Genomic DNA, 14980 nt, shown 5'->3' with positions numbered 1-14980 from the left:
CTTCTTTCCTTTTACCTTCAATTTTCCCTACTTCCCAATCCATCTATTCTTCCTTTGCTTTTCCACATTTACCTCAATATGAATAAATAATATTCTTCTTACACTGTGTCTGAATTATATGCTTTTCTAAACAGTTCTATCAAACATGTACTTGGCTTGGTTACATTTTTAACTCTTCTATTAACATAATGTCGCAATTGCAAATACAGATAAAAGTCTTGTTTTTCTAATTTCAATACTGAATAGTCTTCCTTCTTTCATGGCATTACAAAGAACTGTTATTCTTCGAGCTATCCAGTTCTTAAATTTAGCATCCAATTTATTTGGCGTGAAATCTGAGTCATACACACACCATTTAAGAATTACAAAATTTTCCTTTAGTTTATATACTTTTATAGTAGTTTTCCATGTTTTAAGAGTCCATTTCACCCATGGGTTATCAATACTATTTATGTATCTTTGTAGGTTATTGTCAGCCAAGGTTGCCTGTATGGGGATCGAAAGTATTTTCTCCTCAATATTTTTCCTTTGAGCATCATATGATGGGTTACCCCAGCATATCACAGCTCTTAACTGTGCTACAAAATAATAATCTTTAAGGGAAGGTAGCTCCATCCTTCCTTTTCCTTGGCTAATTGCAATGTTTTGAGACAAACTCTAAGCCTTTTATCTTGTCATATATATCTTGATAACATTTTATCCCATTCATTGAATCGATTTTAGTTAATCTCTGTTGATAGGGTCTTAAAAAGATATAATAGACTGGGCAATATAGTCATTTTAATAGATTCAATCCTTGAACTGAGTTTTAAAAAAGGAATTTGGATTCATTTTATAATATCTTCCTTAATTTTTTTTATATAGGCAAATAATTTCTTTCCAATAATTTCTCCAAATTGTTTGGCATAATGATGCCCATATACTTAAAGAGACTCTGTTTGCCATGCCCAGAGATATCTACTTTCAGTTTCTCTTGGTGGGCTATAGTTATATGAGAGTAATTGGGTTTTATTTATATTAATCTTGTATCCTGATAATTGACCTGTCTGATCATTATGTATCAATGTTGGTAAAAACTTTTCTAATTATTTGCCTATAATGGAGGTAAATAATTTACAATCTACATTAAGAACAGATATAGGTCTAAATGACCCACGTTCCATTTTATCCTTGCCTTCTTATGGTATAGGTGTGATTATCATCTCCTTCCAACTGGGTGGCATTTGCACCTATTTTTAAAGCTCAGTTCAATGTGGGAGTAAAACAGGAATTAACTCATTCTTAAATTCTTTATACCTCTCTGTCATATATCCATCTGATCCTGGTGATTTGATTAATTTAAGCCAATTAATTGCAATTTTAGTTCAATTTCAGTTATATCAGCAGTCAACCTATTTTATTCTTTGCTTAAAATAGGTAATTCTAAATAATTCAAGAAGGTATCAATCTGGGTTATGCCGCCCCCGGAACTTTGGAGTTTCAAAAAACACTACAAAAGCTCATTTTTTTTATATCACTTTTTGTTCTTGGATCCCTAACTCTATGAATTGTATTTTCTTCTATCTTTTTTCTCAGTTTCCATGCCATTATTTTCAAAGATTTAGATCCATTTACATAGTGTCTGCTTTAGAAACATTAATTTTTTTATTGATTTCTTGTGTAGCCAGACTTGTAATTTCATTCCTAATTTTTAAAATTTTCTATTATGTATCTTGTGTTAAGCTCACTTTGTGTTTTTCTCGTTCTTTCCGCTTATTTTGTCATCCCTCTAATGTTTTATTCCTTACTTTTTCCTTATATGAAGATATCACTTTAATTTTCCCTGAAGACAATCTTCAGAGTATCCCATAAAATAGGAGGTAAAACCTCTCCATTATCATTAAATTCTAAGTAAAAATCAATTTCTTTTTGAATTTATTCTTTAAAATGGGGATCATTGAGTAGATTTGAATTTAGTTTCCAAATAGTGTTCTTTGGTTGTAGGTCGAAATCAAAAGATAAATATATCTTGTATCTATTATCCCAATTCAACAGGTGTTTATTTTATCTTCATCTTTTCTAAATGTAATGAAATACTGTAGTCTATTCTTGTATATAAAGAATGGGGGACAGAGTAATGAAAGTAATCCATTCTGTCAGGGAAAAGGTACCTCCATATATCAATTGGTCCAATATTCTCAAAAAGTGCATTAACTTTCTTTTGAAAAGAATTTATTTCATGTTTTTTATTGGAAGAGTCTACAGACCATAATATTAGTAATTTTTCTGGAAGAAACTAATATCTCTTCTTGGAGGTGTGCATATATTCAATAGAGTAATTGGATTCCCATCTATATTCCCCCTTAATAGAATATATCTGTCCTCCTTATCTTTCATTTTGAATACCTTTTCAAAAATTTAGCTTGTTTGAGATGAGAATAAAAACTCTTCTCCTATGTCCTGATTTGTGTAAGGAGAAAAACAAATTAGTGAAAACCCATTCTCTTTAGTTTTCAATGCTCATATGGGCTTTTCTTTCTGGTCAAAAGCCCGGGGCGCGGTGTTCCCTGCAGATGTTCTCGTTAGTGAAAAGGATTTTGCCTGTGATGCCCTGGGCTGTGTCCACTACCTTTTACTGGGCTTTATGGTCAGGGATATTGGTGTCCCCATACCAGACCATGATGCAGCCAGTCAGCACTCTTTCCACCACACATCTATAGAAATTTGCCAGGGTTTCCGATGTCATACCAAACCTCAACAAACTCCTGAGGAAGTAGATGCACTGACGTACTTTCTTCATGATGCCATTAATGTTGGGTCCAGGAAAGATTATACACTTCAGATTTCCCTTCCTGATGTCAACAATCAGATAATTGGTTTTGGTGACATTGAATGTGAGGTTGTTATTGGTGCACTAGCCAAGTTTTAAATCTTCCTCCTGTATGCTGATTTATTGCCCCCTTTAATAAACCCACTACTGTGGTATTGTCAGTGAGTTTGTAGATGTTGTTGTTGTACTGAGCCATACAGTCATAGGTGTATAATGAGTAGAGAAGGGGGCTGAGAATGCAACCTTGTGGTGCTCCAGTACTGATGGAGATTGTGGAGATGTTTATACTGCTCCTCACTGATTGTGGTCTGGATGTGATGAAATCCTGGATCCAGTGACACAGTGGGATGTTGCCTCCTGTCACATTTGTGGCCCGAAATGTGAAGTTAATAAAACATTAAACACAAGTTTATCAGGTAAACTTCTTAGTGGCTTTATTCTCCCGTTTCCTTTGTTCTCCTGCTTGTGTTCTTATCTCCCTCTCATACCACGTGACTTCCGGTATATCTCATACATATTCATTATCATGACATCCCTCCTTTAATCAGAAATAAACTTTACCTTCACTTACCAATATCCCTTGGAAACATACAAACATCGTAACTAATGGTAATACTATAACTCAACTACATAAAATTTACTTCCTACAGCACTCATACATGTACTTTATGATATAAGATTAAAATACTGTCCCAAAGTTCTTATTAAAACTATGGCACAAAGTCTTCGTATCGTTTGGGCACTTTCCGGTTTCGTTTCGGCCTGCCTGCGATATTGTCGTCGCTTCTCGGTTGTTCACTCTCGGCGTCGGAAATACTGCTCACCACGACTTCGGGTGTTTCTGGCGCTCTAGTCACTTCATCAGGAGTGCTGGTAACTGCCTCTGGAACATCATCAGGTTTCTCAGTTTCAGCATCTCGTATTGGCCTTTCAACCTCTTCGCTCGATGTATCTCTGGACTGGTACCTTTTTACACCTGAGACATTTCTCTTATACAGGACTCCAGTCGGAGACTTGACTGTCACCATACTGCCACTTCTGGATACGACAGTATAGGGTTGATGGTAATAAGGTGTGTCTAGCTTACCACCAGTTTCATGCCTCACTAGAACATTATCTCCTGGCATGATGTCTGAGTACTTGGCTCCACGTTTCGAATCTGTGTACAGCTTTGCTGCACCTTTCTTTTCAGCATCGTGGTCCCTCATCTCCTGGTCGTCTCGGATTTCCTTTATTTCTGGCATTTTTGTGCGGATTTTTCTCCCAAAAAATGCTTCTGCAGGACTTTTTCCAGTGGTTGCATGAGGCGTTGCTCGATAGACAGCCACATAAGATAGCAATGCTTCTCGCCAATTTTGTCCTTCTGCGTGTGCAATTCTCAATCGTTTTTCAATGGATTGATTTTGTCTCTCTACTTCTCTGTTGGCTTGCGGCCATTTCGGGGTTACTTTATGATGGTGGATACCTATGGTCCTCATGTATTCCGTAAATGTCTCTGAAATGAATTGTGGACCATTGTTAGAGTATAATGTAACAGGTAATCCATATCTTGCGAATATCTCTGCTAACGCTTGTATTGTTTTTTCAGTGGTTGTGGACTTCAACACCACGTACTCATAGTATCTGCTGTAGTAATCTATCACTACCATAATTGATTCACCCGTCGGTAAAGGTCCAAGAAAATCAACAGCTACGTTGATCCATGGTCCTGTCGGAAGTTGCGTACTCCGGATCGGTTCTGGCGGATTACTCCTACTTGTGATTTGACATCCGTGACAAGTTTTAACAAATTTCTCTGCGTCTTTATCACAACTTGGCCACCATACCTTGGTCCTGAGGTTTTGCTTGGTACCAACAATACCTAGGTGTCCTTCATGCGCTAAGGATACGATCTTCAGTCTCAATCTTTGCAGTATCACCAATCTGCAACCTCTCAATACACACTGTACGATGCAACAAAGTTCATCTCTAATGGGAATGTAAGCCTTGTGAGTACACTTGTCCCATTGTCCACTCTGTATGCATTCTCTTACTTCCATGAGTTCTGGATCACGTTCGGATTCTCTCTCGACCTCCTTCGTAGTCACAGCTTTCGGTGTCGCCTGAATAGCTACGAAGCGTACAAAGCTCTCTGTTTCAGTTCCCAATTCTGACTTGGATTGTGGACCACCATCCTTCACCAATCTGGACAGCGGATCAGCAATGTTTGCTTTCCCTGCAATGTGGATTACTTTATATTTGTAGGGTTGTAGTCTGAGTACCCATCTCTATTCTGGCACATGGTTTGGATCTAGGTGCATAGATCACCTCTAATGGCTTATGATCTGTGATGAGTTCAAATTCAATGCCATATAAATATGCATGGAACCTCTCACAGGCCCATACAAGTCCGAGTGCTTCTTTCTCTGTCTGAGAGTATCTTCTTTCCACATCTGATAACGATCTGCTGGCATAGGCAATGATTCTTGGTCCTCCATCATGCATCTGGACCAACACGGCTCCTAAACCAACCGGGCTGGCATCCGCTATGACTTTGGTTGATGCCGCTGGATCGTAATATCCAAGAGTTTTTGCATCTGTCAGGCTTTGCTTCAGCGCTGTGAACGCTTTCTTCTGCTCAGATCCAAAATGAAATGGTACACCTTTCCTGGTTAGTTTCCTTAGTGGTTCTGCCACTGTAGCGAAATTAAGAATGAACTTTGCACAAAAATTGACCAATCCTAGGAAACTCCTCACTTCTGTTGCGTTCTGAGGTGCATGTGCCTCTGCAATAGCTTTCACCTTGGCCTCTGCAGGGTTTAGTCCTTCCCGGGTAAGTCTGTGTCCCATGAAGTCCATTTCTGACACACCGAACTGGCACTTGTTTCTATTCATGGTAAGGCCTGCCTCCTGTAGTCTAGATAGTACACGCCTCAACCGTTTGTCATGCTCTTCCTTCGTTGGTGCATGGACTATGATGTCGTCAGAAATGTTGGCAACTCCAGGAATGCCTTGAATCACTCGATGGATTTCGTATTGGTAGATCTCCGAAGCTGCATTGGTCAATTTTTGAGAATACCTTGCTGGTAGTTAGTTCTTGAAGTATTTCCTCCACCGTTGGTATAGGGTGTCGTTCTCTAATTATAGCTTCATTGGCCATTCTCATGTCAACACATAGTCTTATGTCACCCTTTGGTTTGGGCACAATCACTACTGGACTGACCCATTGTGTCGAATGTTCCACAGGTTCAATAATGTCTTGTTCGATCAATTCTTTAATTTTGGCTTCGACTTTCCCACGAAGTCCAAACGGAGTTCGGTGCATTGGTTGTGCCTTGGGTTTGACCGTTTCATCTACCGCTAGCTTCAATTGTCGACCTTTCAGCTTTCCTACTCCTTGGAAGACTGCGGGGAATTCTTGCTTCATATCCTCGTATGACTGAATTGAATTGACACAAGCTCCAATATGAAGTATTGCCAGGTCTTGCGCTGTGCTTCTACGCAGCAATGGTTCTCCCCTCTCTTCTATGACCATAAACTCTGCTTCGGTGTACTTATCTCCAGCTTCAACAGTTGCAGTAAAACATCCAATGGTCTGCAATGGCTTTGTTGCTGTGTATGGATACAGTTTCTTGGAACACTTCTTTGAGGTACAGATGATCTTTTTCCTTTTCAACTTCTCCCATAAATGTCGATCAATCATATTACTGTCACTGCCTGAGTCTACAATGACCTGAACTGTCACTCCACCAATGATCACTGGGACCTTCTCATGATGTACTTCATTCAACGTAAATTGGTAACAACTCTGTTCCTCCTGGGTATCATCATCGTCATCGTCTATCTGGCGAATGGTATCTTTCTTTCCAGGATACTTTCCTTTCCCCCAGGCTTTGCCTTTGAAAGTTGTACTCTTCCTCTTCGGGTCTGCATTGGACTTGCTTTTGCACTTCTTTGCAAAGTGGTCCTTACCTCCACACTTTCTGCAAACTTTGCCTTTGGCTGGGCAATATGGGTTTTTTCCAAAGTGACCTCGGTATCCACATCGATAACACTCCACGTCCTGTGTCGGCGTATATCTTGGCTGATTATGGCGATGTGAGAGCCTCTTAATTTGCTGGTTTGAGTTGTCTTTCAGGGTCATGGTATGAAATTGCCCTTCAACAGCCTCTAATGCAGCAGCAATGGTTAAAGCATCGGTGAGTTCCAACTCACTCCCTCTTTCCAGTAGACGTCTTCTGAGTTTATCTGATCTGCAGTGCTGTACGACTTGATCCAGTAATTGGTTGTCCAAATCAGCTGGCATGTAATTGCATCCAACAGCTAGCTGGCATAGTCTCGTCACTTACTGAGCAATTGTCTGGCCATCTTCTTGTCTCGTTCTCCGAAACAAATGGCGTTGAAATGTAGCATTCGGTGTCACTACATAGTGTGCATTTAATGCATCTACCGCTTTCCGGTACTCATCCTTTCTTCCAGTATTCAAAAGTGTCTTAAATGTTTCCCGAACTGAGGGTCCTGCAGTGAAAAGAAGTAACGCACTTCTCTGCGCTTTTTGTTCAACTGCACCGGTATCTAAAAATAGGCCACGACTGTCGGCGTAGGATTCAAATTCTTCCAGCCATGCCTTCCACTTCACACTTACAGTGCTTGCATCACCCGTTGGGTCAAAATGAGCAATTCCACTATGTGTTAGAAAGTCACAGTTTGCACCAGCCATGAGGAAATATTCCAGCCCCAAAAGTACTGAGTCACAGAGAAAATTCTTATCAACTTGAAGTTGTCTGTAATCCTCTGTAATCTTGTTTAGTCTTTAATTTTCTTCAAGCTTCTTTCATCCTCGTCGCCAATGTCACATTTGTGTCCCGAAATGTGAAGTTAATAAAACATTAAACACAAGTTTATCAGGTAAACTTCTTAGTGGTTTTATTCTACCGTTTCCTTTGTTCTCCTGCTTGTGTTCTTATCTCCCTCTCATACCACGTGACTTCCGGTATATCTCATACATATTCATTATCATGACACCTCCCAGGTCTTGGAGTTTGCTGATCAATTTTGAGGGGATGATGGTGTTGAATGCCGAGCTTTAGTCAATAAAGAGCATCCCGATGTATGCATCTTTGCCATTCAGGTGTCCCAGAGCATTGTGTAGAGCCAGTGAGATGGCATTTGCCATAGATCTGTTGCTACAGTTGGCAAATTGGAACTAATCCTTGTCGCTGCTCAGACAGGAGCTGATAGGCTTCAACATCAGCCTTTCAAAACACTTTCTTACTGTTGATGTGAGTACCACTGGTTGATAGACATTGCGGCAGGTTACCACACACTTCTTGAGCACTGATACGATTGACACCTGCCAGAGTGAGATGTTGAAGATATCCATGAATACACTGGCAAGTTGGTCAGCACAGGTTTTTAATAGTTGGCCGGGTATTCAATTCACACCAGATGCTTTCTTCAGATTTTCCAATCTACTGACCATGCTGTCAGACCATATTTCCCCACTTTCCACTCCTACAGCTTTGATAACCCATGAGGGACTAAGAGAGATTTACCTACTCTGTGGATGATGGCAGTCACATTGCTCTCATAGGCAGCAAGATCTTCTCAGAGAAAGGGGAAAGGGAGACAGTGAGTAATGCATGGGAGAGGAGAGGAGTGCAAGAGAAAATGTATACCCACTTGCCAGAAGGCTTTGACACTGTTGATAAGAGTTATCTATATAAAACAATGAACATTGTTGCTAAATACAGGCCTATTGGAAGCCTATGTAAACCTTCTGTACAACAATCTAATCCTCCCCTAACTCACAGCCATAACACTACATTTTTCCGACATCCATGTGTTTAAGAGTATTTTGAAAGTCCCCTTGTACCAGCCTCCACTATCCCAGGCAATGTATTCCAGGCATTCACCATGCTCTGTAAAAACCATTTACCTCTGAAATCTCACCTAATGTTTCCTCCACTCACCTAAAACAGATGTCCTCTGGTATTTGCTATTGACATTCCAGGAAAAAAGGAGCTGGCTGTCCATTTTATTTATGCCCCTCATAATCTCAGATCCCTCTATTAAGTCACCTCTCATCCTTTGTCGCTCCTAGCTTCATAAGACAAGATATGAATGGAATGCACTCACTTGATTACATGGTTATTTGATAAAATCAGAAAATATTGGAAACAGCAGTTCAGATACCAGCACTGGCAAAAGAAATGGAATTAACATTTCAATTGAAGAGGGATGGTCCTTTACCTAAAATGTTACCTCTGTTTCTCTTTTTAATTTGCCTAGTTTTTGCAGAATCTTTTGATATCAGTTTTTTGTATTTTTTAAAAATATTTTTTATGCATAATCCTTGGATAGTTATCTTTCAACCCCACCAGAACACTTTCTGGTGCTGTCTGGGGATCAAATCCTGAAATCGCCTGAGTTATTATCTACATATTACCATTTAGAGAAAAACATTGTATCAATTTTTATGAGTGCCTGGCAACATCCATCTCGCAACTGGCTGTGCTGTTGGATGGCACTATTAGTGTAGTGGTTAGGACGATGCTATTACGGTGCTCGCAACCTGGGTTTGAATCTGATGTCAGTAGTTTGTCCATTTCTTCCATGATCTGAGAGGGTTTTCCCTTGGTGTTCCAGTTTCCTGTCACCCTTCAAAACGTACGAGGTTGGAAGGTTAATTGGGTGTTATTGGGCTGCTTAATTTTCTTGGGCCAGAAGGGCCTTCCACTGTGCTTATCCAACATAAAATATCAGATCAACTGTAATTTTCTCCAACTAAATATTGGGAAGACCACTATTTATTTGGGCTGGATTGTTGAACCCAAAATCAAAATGCCACTCACTGCTTCTTGTCGGCAACCAGCAAATATTGGTGAGACTGATGAACTCTTCACTGAACAAGTAGGCTAACCCCATGACAGATTCAGTGTTGACTGGCATTCATCAGCACAGTTCTGGGTCTCCACTGTGTTGATGATGTAACTTCTTTCATTTCACAGGTAATTGACTTGGTAACATTCTCATCTATGTCCTATACTGAATTGGGTACCCATTACCTTCCTCAGGAAAGGACACAGTTGAGAAGTATCACAGTTGTTTTCATGTCAATCACCTAGGAAAAAAAATGAAAATGGTAAATAAAATATTGGAGTCAGATTATCTCTTCCTTGAATGGCAAAGTCTGTTTGTCAATACAAGATCTGTAAGATTCTTATTCTCAGTGTGACAGTGAGGAAACAGCTTCACTGGTGAATGGGAATTCAGAAAGTTGCTGGGCAATGGGCAAGCCACTCCATTTACCTAACCATCTTCCAATCTGAAACAAAGCTATGTACCAACAGATAATCCCTTAAACACCATTTGATAGGTTGAATGCTCAGACCCAATTTCCTCAGTTACCATCAGAAAATCAATTCTAGATCAACCAATTCCATTAGTGAGAAGTTAGAGGGACTCAATGGGTGGGCAGCATCCATGCACCTTGATAAGGCTATGTGAATGAGAAATGTTGTGGTTGAGTATTGTAATTTGTGGTTGCTTTCTTACTGTGATGAACATATTCAGAAAGCACAATTTACTTATTTCTTCACACTTGTTTTGACATAAATTCTTGATAAAGTCTTGATAAAGAGTTATGATTCAAAATGTTAACTGACCATTTTTACCAGTGTGTGCTGTCTGACCTGCTGAGCTCCTCAAGCAATTCTTTGCCTGCTCAAAGTTCCAGCATCTGCAGCTTTTGCATTTCTGTATTGATAAAAAAATAAGTTATGTACCACCATATTAATCATGACTGTGAAATCTTTACACACTGTGAAACAAGTATTGGCTTATCAAACAGCAATCAATCAATTCATTTGAATATTTAAAATGATGCTCACTGCAAGGTTTTAAATGGTAAAGAAGGTCTTGGTAAAGAATTTGGTTGAAAGTAAAAACAGTATTTACCTGAAATAAAACATAAAAGTCTGCAGAAACTGTGGTTCAAGTCAAAACACAAAGCTGGAGTTCACAATGCTCACGTGTCTGTTAAAGGCAGCGCCCCACTCTATCAATGGTAGTGCCCTATTCCCATGCTGGCATGTCTGTTCATGGCCTTGTACTATCCCACCAAGACCACTTGTTAATTGGAGGAACATTACTTTTTTTTTCTGAATGGGCACTCTCCAACTGGATAACACTAACATCAACCTCTCGTTTCTGCAAGCCTGGTCTCCCTCCCTTTTCTTAGTCTTTCCTCCATCTCTCTGGCCCCTTACCTCTCCATTCACAGAGCCATCCCTCCTCCCCACTGCTTGGTGTTGTGTCTTCCCCCTCCCTTCCTTATCCACCTTTTACCTCCTGCCTTTGGGACTGTGCTCCTCCCCCTGCCCCTCTCCCCCACCATGTTGTTCTGGCACTTGCCTACATTTTTCCACACTGAAATGTTGCTTCTGTATCTTTATCTTTGCAACTGTTTGACCAGGTGAGTTTCTCCAGCATTGTGTTTTTACTGTATTTATCTGTGGGGAAAATTGGTCACAGTGGCGAGAAGAGATGATATTGAATGTGCTCTATGAAGTTAATTTGAGCGAGCAAAAAACGTATTTTTAATGTGAGCTGGTAAGACCAAAGTATTTGAAAGTTCCTAGCATCGGATATTATTTATTGCAATCTAGTTCTTGATGCTGTGAGGCCAAGTGTTACTGTCGGCTTGCATCACAATGCCCTGAAAATCAATTGATTTTGTTTCTTCAGTGCATTTCTGGACCTCGCTCGCCCTTTCATTTTACTTCTCGCGTCTTGGGAGGAGTTTGAGCGACAGTTCATCCGCTGTCGAGAGATGGCGCGTGTCAACGCGTGCCCATCTTTGTGGACCCGGTGACATCATCATCCGGGACTGGGGAGGGATGCTCCCCGTCGGGGGCTTGAACCGAGAGTCTCGATGCTGCGGCATGATAGGAAGGAGGGAGGAGGGGGGGGGGGGGTGGAAATAAGCGGTGACAGACTTCCCCGTGTATTAAAAGACCCAAAACCGAATGGGGCAGAATTATTTTTGGACTTTGGGCGAATTCATTTTGGGAAGGGGGGGAGACGGCTTTGAAGAAATGGTGAAAAATCTCCACATAAGTCGCCCCCTGAACTTTTAATCCCCGACCCCGTTCTTTTCGCGCGGCTTTCCACAGTCCGCCCCCCCGTGCGTGTCGGTGCCGTCCGTCCGTCCGTCCGTCGCAGGCCAGTGCGTCTGCTCTGTTTGTGCAGTTTTTTTTCAACGCCGCGCACCGCCGCCATATTGTTGTGTGACTCGGTCTCGGCGAGAGCGGCTTGGTGTTGGTTCAGATAAGGGGGTAACTGGAAAGAATAAAAGAGTGGGGAGAAGGGAACAAAGAAACTAGGGGGGGGGGTGAAAAAATAAAATCAAGGCCTCCTCTCCTCGACCTTTTCACCACTCCCCCCTGTTCAATCTCGCCCTCCCTACGCAACCAGGCTCGGAGTCCTGGCAAAGGAGACCTAATTCCTGGTAAGGCATGGGGACTCTCGTATCGCTCTAAACGGTTCGATTCAATTTCTCGGAGAGTTTAATTGCCGAGATGCGAATTGTCTTCTGTGTTTACGCCCAAGACTGTGATAGTTTTTTTTTAAAAAAGAGAAATTCTGGGCAAGGCGGAATAACGATGGAGCTGTTTACATGTCTGAGGGGTTTTGACGGTGACGGTGAAGCCGGCTGGTGTCTGCGTGAGGATGAAAATGGCTGACAGACTCCCTTATCTGGAGGCTGCCTTTTATTGAGGGGAAGCGTCCGATTTGATGCAGCAAGCTTGGGTTGGGTTGATGTGTCATTGGGCTTCAGTGCAAGGTGGCGAACTTTTCCTCTGTGGGCTCTTGAAAAGAAGTCACTAATTCTGTGAACGAACTCGGAATGGATTATTTCCCATCCCCTTTCTTGGGCTGTTAAACGCCATTTCTGAGGCGGAGTGATTTTTCTCATGAAAACGTAGGCCTTGACTACGCCTGAAGCGTTGGGCCTTGTCTATTTTACGCCTTCAACCCATTTTGAAGATAAATGATTTGATTTTCAGACATCATATTGTAAAGTCATTTAAAACATTCTGTCACGCCTATTGTTGCGTCGGTCTAAAAACCTAAATGGAGAGTCATGCACGTAGAGTGTGCATTAAGATTTTTCGTGGACGTTAAACTGAAAAATAGTTATATTTCTGAGGAATATGGCCTTGGTAGTAGTGAAGTATCAATAACATCTGAGGATTGTTATGATTTTGTCGGGAACTTTGTATATTTACTGGTTTGGGTGCTTAACGTTATGTCTATTAACTGTAAAAGGCATTTCTCTTATTTGAACAGTTAGATTGATGTCAGTCATACGGAATCATCGTGCTGTCAATTTACAGCATTCTTGGTCTGGACAGACAGGTCTCTTATTTTTGTGTTCCATACGGTTTGCAGTTTGAGAGCTATATTTATTACTTGTATGAAAAACTAAAAAGTTCCCAGTAATTTAAGATGGTGTCATCAGCCATGATGTTAAAAAATCAAAGCTGAAGTCTTCAGCTAGATGCTACACAATAGTATGACTACTTGAATGACGTTGATTTCAGCTGAAGTTTAAACAGTCAAAACTCCGTTAGGTTAATAGCTTACACGGTCATCTATGAAAGTACTGGTGTTTCCAGGGTTTAGTAAAGAAAAATCATCTGTCATAATTTTTGAAACTTTGCATCAACCAATTTTGGAGAAAAATTATATTCAATAGTATTGTTGATTTTTAAACAGAGGCGTATACCTTTTTTCCCCCATACTGCCGATTAAGGGGCTTGTGTCTGAAACGTTGGTAGTAACTCTTAGCTTCCTACGGATACTGCGTGACATCCTGAGTTTCTCCAGCACGTTTGTGTATGGCACTTGATCCTACAGATTTTCTTAACTCCAACTGCAGAGCTTGCCTGATTTAGAATATGATGTCCAAAACAAGCTTTTGAAGCATTTTTAAATTTCCAGAAATCTACCACCAATGTTTATGCATAGTGAACTACTACTCAGGAATAAAGCAGAAATTGCTGGAATCAGTCAGGCAGCATCTTTGAAGAGAATATTTTCTCGTTTCTACCATTTATAGAATAATTACAGTTTTAAAATTTTAGTTGAATGGTTCCACCCTGGAATAATTGGTATTATAAACTGATGAGTGGTATGTATACTTGGTTTAATCGATTTTCTTCAAGACAAAATGTTATAATTACATGGGGAACTGAGTTTAAGATAATAAAATGTAGATCTGCTTCTTTTACAGGAAAGTGACTTTTAATGACTTGGGTTTCAAAGATGCAAAGAGGTTTACTGGATTATCAATTCAAATGGAGGAAAATCTTGACTTGTAGATGTTTGTTGATTGTGTGCCTAGGTTATACATGCACTCAAATACACCATTTATTTTCATCTTTTCCCTATTCTTTTCTGAAGGTGCTGATTTACTGAGATATTGTTCCATGGACAGCAGCAGCCCTCAGGTATTTTGCCCAAGTAATAATTTATGATTCAAAAGCATTGACAATGGATATTGACAATTATTTGATTGCAGATGGCATTGCAATCAGGATTATTCTAGTATTGTATATGCATACTGTAGGATGAAACACTAGAAAATATTCAAGAGGAAAAATCTTGCTTGGAAGATCCCTTTTGATGCTTGTTACCTATATTCCTTCTCCTATTTCATTTTATCTTGCGAAAAATATTCTCTCCTTGCAAAGAACTGTCTTGGCAGAGGTAGAGAATCTTATCTGAATAACAATTCTGTGGGCTTTGTGATGGTACTACACCAGGTGATGCCTTCACAGCGATGTAATTTGAATGTTGAATTGTGCTGTAGCTACCAGTAATTAAAATGACCAGAATTGAATATAAAATGTTGCAATTATTTTTTGACAGGATTTTGTGATGAAACTGAGAGGAGCTTCTAAATTAAAATAATGTTTAAAGAATTGTGTTTCACATTTTTCTGCAGTAGAAAACTGCAATTTATTTATTAATCAAGATACTTGTATCATTTGCAGCTAAATGTTTGCCTATTAAAAATGGGGAACAATGATCACAAAAGTATGTTCTTGTTTACATTCTAATTAAAAATTATTGGAGGAAAATGATCTACTTAATTGGAATTCAACTTGGAAATGAAACATTTGA

General features: G+C 40.0%; 1 protein-coding gene and 1 long non-coding RNA gene across 12 annotated transcripts in view; one reads left to right on the top strand and one right to left on the bottom strand.

Annotated features, from left to right (window-relative positions):
- usp9 (ubiquitin specific peptidase 9) overlaps positions 1–14980 on the top strand; it is a 263780-nt gene that overhangs the window by 4608 nt on the left and 244192 nt on the right. For 5 of the 11 annotated variants that reach the window (XM_069889332.1, XM_069889328.1, XM_069889330.1 and 2 more), the window contains exons 1-2: positions 11760–12299; positions 14258–14304. The gene's annotated coding sequence lies outside the window, so the exon portion shown is untranslated. Of the gene's footprint in view, positions 1–11752; positions 12300–13906; positions 13986–14257; positions 14305–14980 lie in introns of those variants that run through there. The other 6 variants (XM_069889334.1, XM_069889335.1, XM_069889327.1 and 3 more) reach the window with 5 other exon arrangements.
- On the bottom strand, positions 9590–11310 carry LOC138738679 (uncharacterized). Its single transcript, XR_011341674.1, has 3 exons — positions 11208–11310; positions 10456–10546; positions 9590–9911 (listed from the first exon to the last, which is right to left on the bottom strand). It is a non-coding gene; the product is annotated as an uncharacterized lncRNA (long non-coding RNA).

The sequence above is a fragment of the Narcine bancroftii genome, chromosome 7 (genome assembly GCF_036971445.1).
Source record: "Narcine bancroftii isolate sNarBan1 chromosome 7, sNarBan1.hap1, whole genome shotgun sequence".
Classification (NCBI taxonomy): Eukaryota; Metazoa; Chordata; class Chondrichthyes; order Torpediniformes; family Narcinidae; genus Narcine; species Narcine bancroftii.
The sequence above is the reverse complement of the archived record's forward strand: the minus strand, read 5'-3'. Positions and strand labels throughout refer to the sequence as shown.